A 20,775-nucleotide genomic window follows, 5' to 3' on the forward strand; every position below is an offset into this window, starting at 1 on the left:
CTGCACGTCACACAGCACCTCCCCTCCCGCAGCGCGGCGCTCCCTCAGTACCACCCCTCCCACGGTGTGACCCTCCCTCAGTACCACCCTCACCCAGTGTGACCCTCCCTCAGTACCACCCTCACCCAGTGTGACCCTCCCTGAGTACTACCCCTCCCTCAGTACCACCCCTCCCACGGTGTGACCCTCCCTCGGTACCACCCTCACACAGTGTGACCCTCCCTCAGTACCACCCCTCCCTCAGTACCACCCCTCCCACGGTGTGACCCTTCCTCGGTACCACCCTCACCCAGTGTGACCCTCCCTGAGTACTACCCCTCCCTCAGTACCACCCCTCCCACGGTGTGACCCTCCCTCGCTACCACCCTCACACAGTGTGACCCTCCCTCAGTACCACCCCTCCCTCAGTACCACCCCTCCCACGGTGTGACCCTCCCTCAGTACCACCCTCACCCAGTGTGACCCTCCCTGAGTACTACCCCTCCCTCAGTACCACCCCTCCCACGGTGTGACCCTCCCTCGGTACCACCCCTCCCACACTGTGACCCTCCCACAGTACCACCCCTCCCATGGTGTGACCCTCCCTCGGTACCACCCTCACACAGTGTGACCCTCCCTGAGTACTACCCCTCCCTCAGTACCACCCCTCCCACGGTGTGACCCTCCCTCGGTACCACCCCTCCTACAGTGTGACCCTCCCTCAGTACCACCCCTCCCACGGTGTGACCCTCCCTCGGTACCACCCCTCCCACAGTGTGACCCTCCCTCAGTACCACCCCTCCCATGGTGTGACCCTCCCTCAGTACCACCCCTCCCACGGTGTGACCCTCCCTCGGTACCACCCTTCCCACAGTGTGACCCTCCCTCGGTACCACCCCTCCCACAGAGTGACCCTCCCTCAGTACCACCCCTCCCACGGTGTGACCCTCCCTCGGTACCACCCCTCCCACAGTGTGACCCTCCCTCAGTACCACCCCTCCCACATTGTGACCCTCCCTTGGTACCACCCCTCCCTCAGTACCACCCCACACACAGTGTGACCCTCCCTCGGTACCACCCCTCCCTCAGTACCACCCCACCCACAGTGTGACCCTCCCATTGTTCATCTCTAGATGGTGAACGGGGTTCTGTTCAATTCCATGACCAGTCCCAAAATTTCACATTTGGATCTTGCTGTTGGAAATCGTGTTGCTGCATTGAACCTCCTAAGCTCGGTGTCTGCCATTCCTGAGGTCATCCTCTGATGGGGCATCCCAAAGAGACTGAGCAGCTTTCCAACAATCCATTGTGAACACAAGAGATACTGCAGATGCAGAAAATCCTGAGCAACATGGACAAAATGCCAGAGAAACTCAGCAGGTCAGGCAGCATCTATGGAAGGGAGTAAACAGTTGATGTTTTATAGAATGGTACTGGTTGTTCAGCCCATGATGTTGTGCCAATCTGATTAGTTAGATATTCAATTACTACTCTAAACTAATGCCTTGTGCCTAAATAATGCCCATTTTTGCCAGCACTTCATTAGGAAAGTTGGCTGTTAATGCAAACATCAGATTTGTTTTGATGTATACATGGGAAATAAATTATTCTGAACCTTAATGTCCTTCCATTCCTTGCATGTTCATGGCCCTCGCTAAACAGCCTCTAGTACACCTCTATTGTATCTTCCTCCAGCACCTCCCCAGCAGCATATTCAAGGCATCCTCCTGACCCAGTGCAAAAAATCCTGCTCCTGGATCTCCCACCTTAACATGGCTCAGTGAGTGCTGGGTATAGGACAATGCCCGTCTTGAACAGCATGGCCAGTGAGTGCTGGGTATAGGACAATGCCCATCTTGAACAGCATGGCCAGTGAGTGCTGGGTATTAGACTTGGTCAATCTTCCTGGGGCTCTTACATACTGTACTTCCCTCTGGTCTGTGGCACAGACAGGAACACCAATATCCAGTGAACACCACACTCTGCACATCTGGCTCCGAGCAATGGAAGCAACAGACACAAAATGCTGGTGGAACGCAGCAGGCCAGGCAGCATCTATAGGGAGAAGCGCTGTCGACGTTTCGGGCCGAGACCCTTCGTCAGGACTAACTGAAAGGAAAGATAGTAAGAGGATCTGAGCAATGGAGTCTGTTCCTCCAGCAATGCTTCCTTCCAGAGTGGGAACACCTCCTCCCCATGTGGACACGCATGGGGTACCTCACTGTCACCTGGCAGGGAGTGTGGGACATGCATGGGGTACCTCACTGTCACCTGGCAGGGAGTGTGGGAGTGCATTAGATACTGGATGCTGGCATCTAATCACCCACCATCGAGGACAGCTTCAAAAGGCATGTCCATCATTAAGGACCCTATCACCCAGGACAGGCCCTCTTTTATTTATTTATTGACATTTAGCATGTAATAGGTCTTTATGGTCCTTCGAGCTGCACCGCCAGCAGTCCCCTGATCTAATTCTAGCTTAATCTCAGGACAATTCATAATGACCAATTAACCTAACAACTGGTACATCTTTAGCCTGTGGGAGGAAATCAGAGCACCCAGAGGAAACTCACATGGTCACGGGGAGAACATACAAGCTCCTTACAAGCAGCAATGGGAATTGTACCCATACTGCCCATTGCTACCATCAAGGAGGAGGTACAGGAGCCTGAAGACACACACTCAGTGTTTTAGGAACAGCTTCTTCCCTTCCACTTCAAATTTCGAAATGAACAATGAACCCATGTACACAACCAACAGATTTCTGAATAACAATGAACCCACGTACACTACCAGCAGATTTCTGAACGACAATGAACCCATGTACACTACCAGCAGATTTCTGAATGACAATGAACCCATGTACACAACCAGCAGATTTCTGAATGAACAATGAACCACGTACACTACCAGCAGATTTCTGAATGACAATGAACCCACGTACACTACCAGCAGATTTCTGAATGAACAATGAACCCACGTACACTACCAGCAGATTTCAGAATGAACAATGAACCCATGTACACAACCAGCAGATTTCTGAATGAACAATGAACCCATGTACACTACCAGCAGATTTCTGAATGACAATGAACCCATGTACACTACCAGCAGATTTCTGAACGACAATGAACCCACGTACACTACCAGCAGATTTCTGAATGACAATGAACCCACGTACACTACCAGCAGATTTCTGAATGAACAATGAACCCACGTACACTACCAGCAGATTTCTGAATGAACAATGAACCCACGTACACTACCAGCAGATTTCTGAATGACAATGAACCCATGTACACAACCAGCAGATTTCTGAATGAACAATGAACCACGTACACTACCAGCAGATTTCTGAATGAACAATGAACCCACGTACACTACCAGCAGATTTCTGAATGAACAATGAACCCACGTACACTACCAGCAGATTTCTGAATGACAATGAACCCATGTACACAACCAGCAGATTTCTGAATGAACAATGAACCACGTACACTACCAGCAGATTTCTGAATGACAATGAACCCATGTACACTACCAGCAGATTTCTGAATGAACAATGAACCCACGTACACTACCAGCAGATTTCTGAATGAACAATGAACCCATGTACACTACCAGCAGATTTCTGAATGACAATGAACCCATGTACACTACCAGCAGATTTCTGAATGAACAATGAACCCATGTACACAACCAGCAGATTTCTGAATGAACAATGAACCCACGTACACTACCAGCAGATTTCTGAATGAACAATGAACCCATGTACACTACCAGCAGATTTCTGAATGAACAATGAACCCATGTACACTACCAGCAGATTTCTGAATGAACAATGAACCCATGTACACAACCAGCAGATTTCTGAATGAACAATGAACCCACGTACACTACCAGCAGATTTCTGAATGAACAATGAACCCATGTACACTACCAGCAGATTTCTGAATGAACAATGAACCCATGTACACTACCAGCAGATTTCTGAACGACAATGAACCCACGTACACTACCAACAGATTTCTGAATGACAATGAACCCACGTACACTACCAACAGATTTCTGAACGACAATGAACCCATGTACACAACCAGCAGATTTCTGAATGACAATGAACCCATGTACACTACCAGCAGATTTCTGAATGACAATGAACCCATGTACACTACCAGCAGATTTCTGAACGACAATGAACCCATGTACACAACCAGCAGATTTCTGAATGAACAATGAACCCATGTACACTACCAGCAGATTTCTGAACGACAATGAACCCATGTACACTACCAGCAGATTTCTGAACGACAATGAACCCACGTACACTACCAACAGATTTCTGAATGACAATGAACCCATGTACACTACCAACAGATTTCTGAACGACAATGAACCCAGGTACACAACCAGCAGATTTCTGAATGACAATGAACCCATGTACACTACCAGCAGATTTCTGAATGAACAATGAACCCATGTACACTACCAGCAGATTTCTGAATGACAATGAACCCATGTACACTACCAGCAGATTTCTGAATGACAATGAACCCATGTACACTACCAGCAGATTTCTGAATGACAATGAACCCATGTACACTACCAGCAGATTTCTGAATGAACAATGAACCCATGTACACTACCAGCAGATTTCTGAATGACAATGAACCCATGTACACTACCAGCAGATTTCTGAATGACAATGAACCCATGTACACTACCAGCAGATTTCTGAATGACAATGAACCCATGTACACTACCAGCAGATTTCTGAATGAACAATGAACCCATGTACACTACCAGCAGATTTCTGAATGAACAATGAACCCATGTACACTACCAGCAGATTTCTGAATGACAATGAACCCATGTACACTACCAGCAGATTTCTGAATGACAATGAACCCATGTACACTACCAGCAGATTTCTGAATGAACAATGAACCCATGTACACTACCAGCAGATTTCTGAATGAACAATGAACCCATGTACACTACCAGCAGATTTCTGAATGACAATGAACCCATGTACACTACCAGCAGATTTCTGAATGACAATGAACCCATGTACACTACCAGCAGATTTCTGAATGACAATGAACCCATGTACACTACCAGCAGATTTCTGAATGACAATGAACCCATGTACACTACCAGCAGATTTCTGAATGAACAATGAACCCATGTACACTACCAGCAGATTTCTGAATGAACAATGAACCCATGTACACTACCAGCAGATTTCTGAATGACAATGAACCCATGTACACTACCAGCAGATTTCTGAATGACAATGAACCCATGTACACTACCAGCAGATTTCTGAATGAACAATGAACCCATGTACACTACCAGCAGATTTCTGAATGAACAATGAACCCATGTACACTACCAGCAGATTTCTGAATGACAATGAACCCATGTACACTACCAGCAGATTTCTGAATGACAATGAACCCATGTACACTACCAGCAGATTTCTGAATGAACAATGAACCCATGTACACTACCAGCAGATTTCTGAATGAACAATGAACCCATGTACACTACCAGCAGATTTCTGAATGACAATGAACCCATGTACACTACCAGCAGATTTCTGAATGACAATGAACCCATGTACACTACCAGCAGATTTCTGAATGAACAATGAACCCATGTACACTACCAGCAGATTTCTGAATGAACAATGAACCCATGTACACTACCAGCAGATTTCTGAATGACAATGAACCCATGTACACTACCAGCAGATTTCTGAATGAACAATGAACCCATGTACACTACCAGCAGATTTCTGAATGAACAATGAACCCACGTACACTACCAGCAGATTTCTGAATGAACAATGAACCCATGTACACTACCAGCAGATTTCTGAATGACAATGAACCCGCATACACTACCAGCAGATTTCTGAATGAACAATGAACCCATGTACACTACCAGCAGATTTCTGAATGAACAATGAACCCATGTACACGACCAGCAGATTTCTGAATGAACAATGAACCCATGTACACCATCTCACTATTTTTTGCTCCCATTTTACACTACATATTCAGTTTATTTCGCATTGCAATATACTGCTGCTGCAAAACATGACAAATGGCAGTGATATCAAACTTGATTCAGATTAAGAGCATCACCAAAGCCCCAGAATTACGGAGTCATTAATTCACAGAGTCAGAGGGAGATAGAGCCCTTCCTGTTGACCAATACTGTATTCCCATCTGAGCTAGTCCTTTTAGCCCACAGTTAGAAAGGAAAAAGAAAACAAAGATTAACTTGATTTGTCGCATGTACACCGAAACATTGAAACATACGTCAGTAAGACGAAAGGGCTGATTGTGGACTTCAGGATGGGTAAGACAAAAGAACACATACTAATCCTCATAGAGGGATCAGAAGTGGAGAGAGTGAGCAGCTTCAAGTTCCTGGGTGTCAAGATTTCTGAGGATCTAATAGAGGATATTTATTAGAGGGTAAATATTCCCTATAGCCCTCTATTTTACTAAGTTCCATGTAGCTATCTAAAAGCCTCTTAAAAGACCCTATCATATCTGCCTCCACCACCGTTGCCGGCAGCCCATTCCACACACTCACCACTCTCTGAGTAAAGAACTTACCCAACATCTCCTCTGTACCTACTCCCGAGCACCTGAAACCCATACAACACACATAAAATGCTGGTGGAACACAGCAGGTCAGGACGAAGTGTCTTGGGCCGAAACGTCGACAGTGCTTTTCCTTATAGATGCTGCCTGGCCTGCTGTGTTTCACCAGCATTTTGTGTGTGTTGTTTGAATTTCCAGCATCTGCAGATTTCCTCGTGTTTGCACCTTAAACCCATGTCCTCTTGCGGCAACCATTTCAGCCCTGGGAAAAAGCCTCTGACTATCCACACGATCAATGCCTTTCATCATCTTGTACACCTCTATCAGGTCACCTCTCATCCTCCATCGCTCCAAGGAGAAAAGGCTGAGTTCACTCAACCTATTCTCATAAGGCATGCTCCCCAATCCAGGCAACATCCTTGTAAATCTCCTCTGCACCCTTTCTATGGCTTCCACATCCTTCCTGTAGTGAGGTGACCAGAGCTGAGCACAGTACTCCAATGGGGTCTGACCAGGGTCTGCAACTTTATCAGAACAGACATATCACACCTGGGTCTGTGGTGACAGGGAGAGTGTAGGGACAGACATATCACACCTGGGTCTGTGGTGACAGGGAGAGTGTAGGGGCAGACATATCACACCTAGTTCTGTGGTGACAGGGAGAGTGTAGGGACAGACATATCACACCTGGGTCTGTGGTGACAGGGAGAGTGTAGGGACAGACATATCACACCTGGGTCTGTGGTGACAGGGAGAGTGTAGGGACAGACATATCACACCTGGGTCTGTGGTGACAGGGAGAGTGTAGGGGCAGACATATCACACCTGGTTCTGTGGTGACAGGGAGAGTGTAGGGACAGACATATCACACCTGGGTCTGTGGTGACAGGGAGAGTGTAGGGACAGACATATCACACCTGGGTATGTTGTGACAGGGAGAGTGTAGGGACATACATATCACACCTGGGTCTGTGGTGACAGGGAGAGTGTAGGGACAGACATATCACACCTGGGTCTGTGGTGACAGGGAGAGTGTAGGGACATACATATCACACCTGGGTCTGTGGTGACAGGGAGAGTGTAGGGACAGACATATCACACCTGGGTCTGTGATGACAGGGAGAGTGTAGGGACAGACATATCACACCTGGGTCTGTGGTGACAGGGAGAGTGTAGGGACAGACATATCACACCTGGGTCTGTGGTGACAGGGAGAGTGTAGGGACAGACATATCACACCTGGGTCTGTGGTGACAGGGAGAGTGTAGGGGCAGACATATCACACCTGGTTCTGTGGTGACAGGGAGAGTGTAGGGACAGACATATCACACCTGGGTCTGTGGTCACAGAACACAGTGTAGGGACAGACATATCACACCTGGGTCTGTGGTGACAGGGACAGTGTAGGGACAGACATATCACACCTGGGTCTGTGGTGACAGGGAGAGTGTAGGGACAGACATATCACACCTGGGTATGTTGTGACAGGGAGAGTGTAGGGACAGACATATCACACCTGGGTCTGTTGTGACAGGGAGAGTGTAGGGACAGACATATCACACCTGGGTCTGTGGTGACAGGGAGAGTGTAGGGACAGACATATCACACCTGGGTCTGTTGTGACAGGGAGAGTGTAGGGACAGACATATCACACCTGTGTCTGTGGTGACAGAACACAGTGTAGGGGCAGACATATCTTACCTGGGTCTGTGGTGACAGGGAGAGTGTAGGGACAGACATATCACACCTGGGTCTGTGGTGACACAACACAGTGTAGGGACAGACATATCACACCTGGTTCTGTGGTGACAGGGAGAGTGTAGGGACTGACATATCACACCTGGGTCTGTGGTGACACAACACAGTGTAGGGACAGACATATCACACCTGGGTCTGTGGTGACAGGGAGAGTGTAGGGACAGACATGTCACACTTGGGTATGTGGTGACAGGGAGAGTGTAGGGACAGACTTATCACACCTGGGTCTGTGGTGACAGGGAGAGTGTAGGGACAGACATATCACACCTGGGTCTGTGGTGACAGGGAGAGTGTAGGGACAGACATATCACACCTGGGTCTGCAGTGGCAGCAGAGAGGAAGTAGATTAGAGAGAATGCTTTTTTGGGTTAGCTGGGGTTTATCTGAACGATAAGAGGTGCCTTGGTTGAGGTGTCCGAGATTATAAAAGCTATCATGGAGTGGACGGCCAGAGACATTCCCAATGCAGAGAGAGTGATGGATGGAAGGAACGGCCTTCCCGAAGTAGTGGGAGAGGTATTTGGTAGGACAGTTGGCAGTTTTTGATTACACGAGATTTGTAATACAATACTTGCCAAGAATCAAAGCATTTTATAGAATCCCAACCCAATACTGAGGATTGATAGCTAATACAGTGCACAATTGATGTGTCTATGACTGTGTGTGGATTGTCTGCCAGCAGTTCACTACCCGAGACATCTCATTGTCCACTGCATTGCTGTTAACACACAGAGTGATGTGAATTCTCCAAACCACTCTTTGTCCTGAGATTGTTCCCCTGATATGCAGTCCATTCACGATAGTCAAAGCTCAAAAATTTATTATCAAATCACATGTACAAATACATAGACGTATAATACAATACAGATATATAACCCTAAGGTTCATTTTCTTGCAGGCATTCACAGTAAATATAAGAATAAAAACAAACTATGCAAATACAAAAAAAAGTGAAAAATAAATAATAATATTAATGATAATAATTATAATACATAAGCAATAAATATTGAGAAAATTAGATGAAGAATCCTTGAAAGTGAGTTCATAGATTGTGAGTCATTGTTGAGATGAGTGAAGTTATCTCCTCAGGTCAGAGAACCTAATAGTTGAGGGCTAATAACTTTTCCTGAGGCTCCTGTACCTCCTTCCTGATGGCAGCACAAGATGAGATAGATGAAAAAATCTGCAGATGCTGAAAATCCAAAACAACACCCACAAAAAGCTGGAGAAACTCAACAGGTCGGGCAGCATCCGTGGAAAAGAATACACAGTTGATGTTTTGAGCTGAACCTTCATCAGGACTGGAAAGGAAGGGGGAACAAAATGGACTAAGAATTTGAGGGAGGGGAGGAAGAAGTACAAGGTAGTGGGTGACAGGTGAAACTGGGAGAGGAAGAGGGGGTGAAGAAAAGATCTAGGAAGTTGATTGGTGAAAGAGATAAAAGGTAGGAGAGAGGTTAATCCAATGGGGAGGACAGAAGACCATGAAAGAAAGGGAAGGGGGAGGAGCACCAGAGGGAGGCGATGGGCAGGTAAGAAGATAAGGTGAGAGAGGGAAATGGTGATGGGGAATGGTGAAGAAGAAGGGGGGGGGAAATTATATGAAGTTCGATAAATCGATGTTCATGCCATCAGTTTGGAGGCTACCCAGATGTAATATAAGGTGTTGTTCCTCCACCCTGAGTGTGGCCTCATCATGCAGTAAGGAGCCCAAAGACTGGCATGTCAGAATGGGAATGAGAAGGAGAATTGGATTGGAATAGGTTGCCATCGGAGTGGGGGGGGGGGGGGGGTTTGGTGACGAGGTCTCCCAATCTATGTTCTGATATAAAGGAGACTACACTGGGAGCAGCGGGTACAGTAGATAACCCCAACAGACTCACAGGTGAAGTGTCGCTTCACCTGGAAGGTCTGTTTGGAGCCCTGAATGGGAGTGAGGAGGAAGTGTAGGGACAGGTGTGGCACTTGTTCCACTTGCAAGGGTAAATTCCACGTGTGGTTTATTGACCTTCATTTATCAAGGGACTCAGTTCAAGAGTGGCATGGTAAGTTGCAGCTCTATAAAGCCCTGGTTAGATCACACTTGGAATATTGTGCCCAGTTCTGGTCATCTCATTATAGGAAGGATGTGGAAGCTTTAGAGAGAGTGCAGAGGAGATTTACCAGGATGCTGCCTGGATTAGAGAGCATGTCTTATGAGGATAGGTTGAGAGAGATAGAGCTTTTCTCTTTGGAGTGAATGAAGATGAGAGGTGACTTGACAGAGGTGTATAAGGTGATAAGAGGCATAGATAGAGTGGCCAGTCAGAGACTTTTTCCCAAGATGGAACTGACTAACACAAGGGGGCATAATTCTAAGGTAATTGGAGGAAAGTATAGGGGGAATGTCAGAGGTAGATTTTTTACAGAGAGTGTTGAAGCAGATATATTAGGGGTGTTTAACATAGAACAGTACAGCACAGAGCAGGCCATTCAGCCCACAGTATTGTGCTGAACTAGCTAAAAGGCAAATCAAAAACACCCAAACACTAATCCCTCTTTCCTACACCATGTCCATATCCCTCCACCTTCCTTACGTCCATGTGCCTATCCAAACCTCTCTTAAAAGCCTCTAACGTATTTGCCTCTACCGCCATTCCAGGCATCCACAATTCTGAGTAAAGAATTCTCTCACATCCCCCTTGAATCCACCCCCTCTCACCTTCAATGCGTGCCCTCTGGTATTAGACATTTCAACCCTGGGAAACAGATACTCCCTGTCTACTCTATCTAAGCCTCTCATAATCTTACAAACCTTTATCAGGCTTTCCCTTTGCCTCTGATGCTCCAGAGAAAACAACACAAGTTTACCCAAGTGTATGTGGCCTAACCAGAGTTTGATAAACTTGCATTATAACCTCCTGATTTTGAACTCAGTGCCTTAACTAATAAAAGCAAGTCTTCTTAACCACCTTATCAACCTGTGTAGCCACTTTCAAGGAGCTATGAACTTGGATCCCGAGATCTCTCTGCTCAGCAACACTGTTCAGGACCTTGCCCTTAATAGTGTACTGTCTCCTTGCTTCTGTCCTACCAAAGTGCAACACCTCACATTTGTCTGGGTTAAACTCCATCTGCCATTTCTCAGCCCATGTCTGTAACTGATCTATATTGTGCTGTATTCTTTGCCAGTCTTCTACACCATCCACAACTCCGCCAGTCTTGGTATCATCCGTAAATTTACGAACCCACCCATCCACGTTTTCATCCAGGTCATTTATATACATTACTAACAACAGAGGTCTTAGAGCAGGGCCCTCCAAAACTCCCCTATTTACAGGCCTCCTGAGCAAATAAGTCTCTTCAACCACTACACTCTGTCTTCTTTGCCCAAGCTATTTCTGAATCCAAGCAGCCAATTCGCTACAGATCCCCTGCATCTTAATCTTCTGGATTAGTCTCCCATGAGGGACTTGGTCAAATGCCTTTCTAAAATCCATGCAGACAACATCCACTGCCCTACCCTCATCAATCTCTCTCGTCACCCTGTCAAAAATCTCAATATAGTTGCTAAGACACAACCTGCCCCACATAAAGCCATGCTGTCTCTCCTTATTTAAACTAAGGGTTTCCAAATGCTCATATATCCTATCCCTAAGAATTTTCTCTAGCAATTTCCTTACAACTGATGTGAGACTCAATGGTCTATAGTTCCCAGGATTTTCCCTTGTTCCCTCCTTAAATAGAGATACAACATTAGCCAATCACCAGTCCTCCAGGACTTCGTCTGTGGCTAGAGAGGACACAAAGATACTGATCAAGGCCTAGCAATATTGTCTCTTGCCTCCTTCAATAACCTGGGATAAATCCCATCGGGCCCTGGGGACCTATCCACCTGAATACTCCTTAGGTGGCTCAACACTCCCTCCTTCTCGGAAGTGCTGACTTCTGAACACCCTGACATATTTATACACTCCGTATTGATCTCCTGATCCTCCATATCCTTTCCCTTGGTAAATATTGATGCAAAGTACTCATTAAGTACCTCACACGTTCTCTGCATCTAAGCAAATGTTCCCCCCTGTATCCTTGAGTGGTCCCATCTTCTCCCTAGTTATGCTTTTGCCCTTAATATATGTATAGAATGCCTTGGGATTCACCTTGAACATACTTGCCAAGAACTCCTCATGACCCCTCCTGGTTTTCCTAATTCCCTTCTTTAGATATTTTCTGGCTTCTTTATACTTCTCATGTGCTCCGTTTGATCCTACCTTCAAAAGCTTTACATACTTTTCCTTTTTTTTCTTGGCTAAGTTCATCACCTCTCTGGATATCCAAGGTTCTCTTATCTTTCCATCCCCATCCTTCTATCAGGAACATACCTTTCCTCTACTCTGTGCAATTGATCTTTAAACGGCCTCCCATCTCTGAAGTGGACTTGTCAGAGAAAAGGTGTTCCCCATTAGCTCTTCTTAGTTCATGCTTAATCCCCTTGTAACTTACCTTACTCCAATTTAAAATTCTCCCACAAGGACCATACCTATCCTTACCTGCAGCTATTCTGAAAGTTGAGGAGTTGTGGTCACTGTTCACCAACTGAAAGGTCAGTCACCTGGTCAGGCTCATTACCCAACACCAGGTCCAGTACAGCCGCTCTTCTAAGTGGACTGTCCACATATTGATTTTAGAATCCTGCCTGGATACAATTAACAAATTCAGCCCCTAAGCTCCCAGTTTATATTAGGGAAGTTGACAACAATCCTATTATTTTTACACATTTCCCTGATCTGATGACGCATCTGTTCATCAATGTCCCAGTGGTTATTGGGGGGGCGGGGGTGTAGTACACTCCCATTAGTGTGATGGCACCCTACCTATTCCTGAATTCCACCCAAATGGACTTAGTGCCTGACCCTTCCATTATGTCTCCTCTGAGTGCAGCTGTGATATTGTCCCCGATTAATAGTGCAACTCCACCCCCTCTTTTAGCTGCTTCCATATTTTTTCTGAAACTTCGGAAACCTGGTATATTGGTTCCCCTCCAGTCAGGTGTAGCCCATTGTTCTTGTACAGGTCACCCCTTTCCCAGAAAAGGTCGCAATGATCCAGGAACTTGAAAGCCTGCCCCCTGCACCATCTCCTTAGTCACTCATTCATCCATGCGGGCACAGAATCTGTTTTCTGTCCCCATAGCTATCGGGTCCCTTAGAACTATGGCACTGCTTGACTTTACCCTTCCCTGTGGAGACTCAGAGCCGGGCACAGTGCCACCAGCCTGGCAGCTGCTGCCATGATCTGATAGGCCATCCACCCCAGCAGTGTCCAAAGGGGTATACTGTTGCTGAAGGGAATGGTAACAGGGAAACCCTGCACTACTTACTCCACTTAACTCTCCTGGTAGTGACAAATCTGCCGCCTGTTCTGTAGGTGTGACTACCACTTCAAAGGTCTTCAGCTTCCCAAATGATCCTGAGTTCATCCAACTCTATCTCCAACTCCTTGACCTGGTCAGTCAAGCACTGAAGTTGGTTGCACTTCCTGCAGGTGTGGTCATCAGTGAAAAAGTCAGGAACGCTGAATTCCCACATTCCAACCTGACTACTCCATACTAAAAAAGAAAAAGGTTTGCCTCTTCTTAACAGTGTCTTCGCCTGTTCCTGCCAAAGTTTGTTAAGTGAAAGCCTTCACACTCTGCCACTGGCAAACTCTGACAATGGCCACTCCACCTGAGCCTAGCCTCCTTTCATTAGCAGCCGAGGTTAGACCTCCAATGCTGACACTTGCTGCACCTGTGCAACCCAGAAAGACTAGCCTTGCCCAAGTATACTCCTTTTATCCTCTCTCCCAACTTGTGATGCACACTTCTCACACCTGAGCCACCAAAAATAAAGGGATTTATTAGATAGTCACATGGATGAAAGAAAAATAGGGGGCTATGTAAGAGGAAACATCTATTCTATCCAGGCCTTACAACATTCGATAGGTTTCAATGTGATACCCCTCATTCTTCTAAACTCCAGACACTACAGGCCACACACACAAAGTTTTGGGCCAAGATCCTACTCCTCTTATGTGAATGCTTTCAGTCCTGGAATCATCCTCCTGACCCTCTCCAATGCCAGAACACCTTTTCTTGGATAAGGGGTCCAAAGCTGCTCACAACACTCCAGGTGTGATTTGACCAATAACGCCTTCTAAAGCCTCAGCATTACTGCCCAGTTGGACCTACTGCACTGCTGGGCTTTGGGGGTGATGCAACAACACCTTCCTGTGCTGTTGATGGATGTGAAGGTATTTATTTGAAGGAGAATAGGGAATTCACCCTCTGAATTTCCTCTCTCTTTCAGCATTTGTAGGATAGTTCAGTTCTCAGTCGGGTTCTGCAGGCTCGGGGGTAGGAGATGAGCGTAATGTTGGAACTCTCCCACAGACACCACGGGGCGAAGTTAGACAGCGACTCCTTTGCTTGCATCTTTGGAAACATCTCTATTTCCATCTTTAATATATTTATTTTTCCCTTTCAGGGTTCTTTTGAAGACCCTGACTTGGAGTTACAGGCTGATTTTGGTTCTTTGTGGGAATGGGACCTGCTCTCGGGGTTCCATAACTGGCCATTGCTCGGCACGCCAAGAGTTTGGCCTGACAGTCTGGCTCAAATTTGGAACCTTAAGATCTCGGGGCCCTGGAGATGGGCAGATCGGGGGGTCGGTGTCACGGCCGGAGACCCGTGTGTCGTTGGGGGAGTCAGGATATCTGCTGTGGGCCCAAAGACCTGAGATCTTTGTGATCTTCAGGCACAGAGCTCGGAAAAAACAATATACCGGACTTTTAACATCATAAACCAGCAAGTTGTTTGTTACGTCTCCCTGCTTGCTGGGAAAATGGAGACTCCTCCTTCTCCCTTATTAGGGAGAGAGAGAGCCTGTGGTATGTTGAATGCCGGGTGAAACACAAAGTCTTTGGGGTAACTGCATGTCTGTGTCTTTGCTGTTGCTTTGCTCATGGTGAGTGTTCGGTGGTGGGTGCTGATGCTTTTGTTTTTGCTGGTGGGGGGAGGGGGATTGTTGCTTGCTGCCGCTTACACGCGGGAGGGAGGGGAGCTGGGGGGGGGGACTTGGTGGTTCTTACATTTATCTGTCCTCCATTCTTTGGGGCACTTCTCTGTTTTCATGGATTTTTCCGAAGAAAAAGCATTTCAGGATGTATATTGTATACATTTCTCTGGCATTAAATTGGACCTTTGAATCTTTGGTAGTGTGATGCTTTACCATAGCAGTGATCAGAAAAATGGGTTTGATTCACACCTGTCTATAAGGAGCTGTATGTACTCCCCATGTGTTTCCTCCTACGTTGCTGAGGTATATGGGTTGGGTTAGAGAGCTGTATTGACACCAGAAGCATGGCGATATTTGCAGGCCTGTTCAGCACAATCCCTGCTGATTTGATTTTGACGCAAACAATGCATTTCTCTGCATGTTTTGATGTTTCGATGTATGGCAGGAGGTGTTTAACAGGACAGTGGGCAGCTTTTGACTGTAGGGGAGATTTAATACAAAATTTGCCAAGAATCAAAGCATTTTATACAATCCAAATACAATATTGAGGATTGACAGCTGAAAAATATCATAATTGATGGGTCTATGACTGTGTGTGGATTGTCTGCCAGCAGTTCACTACCCGAGACATCTCATTGTCCACTGCATTGCTTTTAAAACACAGAGTGATGTCCATGGCACCACACCCTCACCACTCGGTAAAATACCTACCTCTGACATCCCTTCCGTTCTTTCCCCCAAACTCTTTAAACTAGCCATTGCCATCCTCACTCTCCACTCTGTCTATGTCTTTTATCACCTTATGCCCCTCGATCATTTACCTCCAGACTCACTTTCAAACGCTCTTCATCTCATGCTCTCTATATTTATTCCTTGTTTATTTATTCTGATTATTTCTTTGTGTAGTTGCGTAGCATGTCGTCATTTGCACACTGGCGCCTGTCCTGTCCGGTGTGGTCTTTCATTGATTTCATTATGTTTCTTGGATTTACTGAGGATGCTTGTGAGAAAGTGAATCTCAACGTTGTATATAGTGGCATAATAAGTTTACTTTGAACTTTGATCAAGATGCCTCTCTTCCTCTTAAGCTCCAAGGAGAAAAGCCCCAGCTTGCTCATCCTATTGTCATAAGACATGCTCTCTAATCCTGGCAGCATCCTGGTAAATCTCCTCTGCACGCTTGCTAAAGTTTCCACACCCTTCTTATAAAGTGGTGACCAGAACTGAACACAATACTCCAAGTGTGGTCTAACCAAACTTTTATAAAGCTGCAGCACTACCTCGCAGCCTTTAACTAATGAAGGCCATCACACCATACACCTTTTTAACCATTGTCAGAGGCTTTTTCCCACGGCTGAAATGGCTAGCACGAGAGGGCATCGTTTTTAAGGTGCTTGGAAGTAGGTACAGAGGAGATGTCAGGGGTAAGTTTCTTATGCAGAGTGGTGAGTATGTGGAATGGGCTGCCGGCGGCAGTGGAGGCAGAAACGATAGGAACTTTTAAGAAACTCCTGGATGGCTACATGGAGCTTAGAAGAATAGAGGGCTATGGGTAAAACCTAGTTAGTTCTAAGGTAAGGACATGTTCGGCACAGCTTTATGGGCCGAAGGGCCTGTATTGTGCTGTAAGTTTTCTATGTTTCTATGTATTAACTTGTACAGCGACTTGAGAGATCTATGAACGTGGACCTCGAGATCCCTCTATTCCTCAACATGGCACAGAATCCTGCCATTCCTCAACACGGCACAGAATCCTGCCATTCCTCAACATGGCACAGAATCCTGCCATTCCTCAACATGGCACAGAATCCTGCCATTCCTCAACATGGCACAGAATCCTGCCATTCCTCAACACGGCACAGAATCCTGCCATTCCTCAACATGGCACAGAATCCTGCCATTCCTCAACATGGCACAGAATCCTGCCATTCCTCAACACGGCACAGAATCCTGCCATTCCTCAACATGGCACAGAATCCTGCCATTCCTCAACATGGCACAGAATCCTGCCATTCCTCAACACGGCACAGAATCCTGCCATTCCTCAACACGGCACAGAATCCTGCCATTCCTCAACATGGCACAGAATCCTGCCATTCCTCAACATGGCACAGAATCCTGCCATTCCTCAACATGGCACAGAATCCTGCCATTCCTCAACATGGCACAGAATCCTGCCATTCCTCAACACGGCACAGAATCCTGCCATTCCTCAACACGGCACAGAATCTTGCCATTCCTCAACACGGCACAGAATCCTGCCATTCCTCAACACGGCACAGAATCCTGCCATTCCTCAACACGGCACAGAATCCTGCCATTCCTCAACATGGCACAGAATCTTGCCATTAACCTTGTATTCTGGCTTAAAGTTCAACCTTGCAAAGTGAATCATTTCACACTTTTCCAGAATTAACTCCATCTGCCACTTCTCAGCCCAGCTCTGCACCCTGTGTCAATGTCCTTGACAATCTTCAACACTACCCACAACACCACCATCCATCGTGTCAACCGGAAACTTACTAACTCCAACTTCTGGCTCTCTCATTCAAGTCATTAATAATAATCACAAAGAGCAGGGGTTGTAGATCCTTGCAGAACGCCACTGGTCACTGACTCCAACCCATGACCTTTCAACATGCAGCTGGAGCATTTGAGGTGGTGTTGGGAACTCAAGGGCTTACAGGAGTCGCATAGCTTTTCATAGACAATACTTCACAAACCACCCACCTGCTCACATCAGAACTCATTGAATGGAAGAGGAAGAAAGTCAGACCTGGTCCTGAGAAACCACTGAGGAAGTTATTTTGTTTATTATGTTTAGTTAGAGATACAGCCCTTTTGGCCCAGCAACCTGCCTATTTAACACTAGCGTAATCACGGGACAATTTACAATGACCAATTTACCTACTAACCAGTACACCTTTGGACTGTGGGAGGAAACCAGAGCACCCGGAGGAAACCCACGCAGTTCACGGTGAGAAGATACAAATTCCCTACAGGCAGCACTGGAATTGAAAGCTGATCTCCGGAATGCCTCAAGCTGTAATAGTGTCATGCTACAACCATGATGCCCATGTGGTCAGGAGAATTTATTGACAAATTATTCATTGAAAAAAAATCAGGATGATGCCATCAATATCTTCTCACTGGTAGCTAACTGCACTATGTCATAGGATGAGATTCTCCCCATAAACATTACAATTCATTTTGTGTGTTGAAGTGTCCCGATAGTCAATTGACCTTTAATATTCTTGATCTCTACTTTAATATTAAAACCTACCTAAAGCTGCTTTGTGCTAATGGCCACAATTTGTCACGTAATACCAGGTCTATCAGTGGGGAGCAAACAGACCTCTTAGTCGGATCCCTTTGAAGTCAATGCGTCGAAATTCTTTGATGGTTTTTTTGTCTGTGTTAACTATTCCCTTTATTCTCCTGATGAATCAATTCGACATCTAGTTGGCCTACTTTAGAGGGCAATCACACGGACGTGGGATGATGTTGGGTTAACCCTAACCCTAACCCTAACCCTAACTATTCCCTTTATTCTCCTGATGAATCAATTCGACATCTAGTTGGCCTACTTTAGAGGGCAATCACACGGACGTGGGATGATGTTGGAGTGACATAGAATCCAAAGTGACCGGTTTCCTCCCCAAAGATTAGCATTTGGGAATTTATAAAATCCCAACAGTCACTCAACACACGATCTGCATGAGTAACTCAGGACCAGAATCAGGTTTATTATCACTAACTTATATGAGGGAAATTTGTTTAACTGCGGTAGAAGTACAGAATAAAGACATCAAATATATCGGCTTCTACCACCACTCCTGGCAGGGCATTCCAACCCCCTCCAAGCTCTCTGTAAAAACATACATCTAACATCCCTCCTATCCCTCCCAGAAGTTCTTCTGAATGTCTTGGAATCAGGCTCCCTGACAGCTATGCTCAAGTCATTCTGCAGATGCCCAGTAGAGCATCCTAACAAGTTGCCTCACTGCATAGTACAAAAACTACAGCTCTAAACTGTCCAACGCATCACTGACACCAGCCTACCTGCCATCAGCGACACATGCACAGAAAGGTGTTAGAAAATTTCAGTAACATCACCCTTCCTGCTCATGGACTGTTTGTCCCACTCTCATCAGGGAGGAGGCTATGTAGCATCCACACCAAAACCACCAGGCTCAAAAGCAGTTATTTTCCCCAAACAATAAGGCTGATCAAATCAACAGCTCCACTCACTAACCACCCTTCCACATGCCCCACCACCACAACTTTATCATTTTCTGTCAGTCACCTTATGTACAGACACTTCTGTGTTTAGCGTCACTTTATGGACATACAATCAATCTGTGTATACAAACAATGTTATACATTTATATTTATTGTGTTTTCATTATTATTGTGTCCTTTATCTTATTGTGCTACACTGGAACAATCATTTTGTTCTCCTTTATGCTTGTGTACTGGAAATGACATTAAATTATCTTGAATCTTGAAAATAAAGGTTCAGGTTCCTGGTAAAACATGATGGGTTTGCAAAGGTTAGGGAAGTGACCACAGATGTGAAGGGGTTGTCCTTTGTTGGCAACATCAAACTATGAAATAGTTCTGAGTCAGAATCAGCTTTATTGTCACAGGCTTATATGATGTGAAATTTGTTGCTTCTGGCAGGAGGATGGTACAAAGACATAAAGTTACTTTAAATCACAAAATAATTTTTTTTAAATAGTGAGGTAGTGTTCATTGTTTGTTCAGAAATCTGATAGTAGAGGGGAAGAAACTGTTGCTGAATCAGTGAGTGTGGGTCTTTAGGCTCCTGTATGTCCTCACTGACTTGTTGGGCCAAATGGTCTAGATTTCTCAAATGTCTTATGGTCTGACTGCATCGTCTGAAGCTCAATCCTTGAACACCATCTGTTTTACCGATTCTAAGCAGTCCTGTGAACATTCCTCCGCCCCCCTTCACCAAACCTTCACAGTTCTATTACTGTGCTGTGGTCTTCTGTGTCTGGATCATCCAATCAGAGCATCTCTGGTCTTATTCCACTGCTGACAGAAACCAACTTCAGCTGAAGACAAGGGCTACCCAGCTATTTAACATCAAACCTCTGACCTAAATCTAATCTACCGGTGCAAACTTCTCAAAGGATTGGTGTTGCATTTAATCTTCACAGGGTGTGACATTGTTGTTAAAGCATTGGCCATATCATTTACACCTGTCCATCTCTCAAATTTATTTATAGCAATTCCATCCACACTCAATACATGACTTACTGAAAATTATTCTTTTACACCCAGTTACATTTTTATTTGGTCTAAGGTCTCGACATATCCTCTGGTTTAATTGTTTCAGTTTCCATAAGCCCAATAGA

This window comes from Hemitrygon akajei, chromosome 10 (genome assembly GCF_048418815.1).
Source record: "Hemitrygon akajei chromosome 10, sHemAka1.3, whole genome shotgun sequence".
Lineage (NCBI taxonomy): Eukaryota > Metazoa > Chordata > Chondrichthyes > Myliobatiformes > Dasyatidae > Hemitrygon > Hemitrygon akajei.